The 700-nt window shown below is 44.6% G+C and overlaps 1 protein-coding gene across 3 annotated transcripts in view; it reads left to right on the top strand.

Annotated features, from left to right (window-relative positions):
• The window catches only part of LOC102000749 (general transcription factor II-I repeat domain-containing protein 2), a 37,959-nt gene that overhangs the window by 31,002 nt on the left and 6,257 nt on the right, over window positions 1–700 (top strand). The gene's annotated exons all lie outside the window — the stretch shown is intronic.

Below are 700 nucleotides of genomic sequence, written 5' to 3'. Positions count from 1 at the left end.
TAGAGATCGCCTGCCTCTGCCTTGCAAGTGCTGGGATTAAAGGTGTACACCACCACTGCCCAGCTATGTTCTAGTTTTTCGAGACAGGGTTTCTCTATGTAGCCCTGACTGTCCTGGAACTCACTCTGTAGACTAGGCTGGCCTCAAGATCACAAAGATCTGCCTGTTTCTGCCTTCCAAGTGCTAAGATTAAAGGTATGTCTACCACACCAATTTAAAAATTTTTTTTTGTTTAAAATAAGAGCCAGGCATGGTGGGGCATACCTTTAATCCCAGCACTCAGAAAGCAGAGGCATGCAGATCTCCAATACAAGATCAACCTGGTCTATAGGGTGAGTTCCAGGATAGTGAAGGCTACAAAGAAAAACTCTGTCTGAAAAAGAAAAACCCACAAAACTTTAATTAAAAAAGTAGATTTTGAAGTATTGAAAATATCCCCTTCTAGTCCCAGCATCATTTATTCTTTTGTTGTCGTCTTGCATGGTCTGAGATCTGTGCCACGGGATTGAGGGCAGTGGTCTCATGCAGCATTGAAGGCTCCTAAACGTAGCATGAGATGTCCCAAGGCTGAGAGGGACGGATTACTGCTCTTGCAGAGGACCTGGGTTTGTTTCCCACCCCACATCTGCTCCAGGGGATCCCCTATCCTCATCAAAGGGCTCTTGCGTGCATGTGGCATACACATAAATACAAATAAATT

This window comes from Microtus ochrogaster, chromosome 2 (genome assembly GCF_000317375.1).
Source record: "Microtus ochrogaster isolate Prairie Vole_2 chromosome 2, MicOch1.0, whole genome shotgun sequence".
Taxonomy (NCBI): domain Eukaryota; kingdom Metazoa; phylum Chordata; class Mammalia; order Rodentia; family Cricetidae; genus Microtus; species Microtus ochrogaster.
Note: the sequence above shows the minus strand (reverse complement) of the source record. Positions and strands in the feature narration are given on the sequence as shown.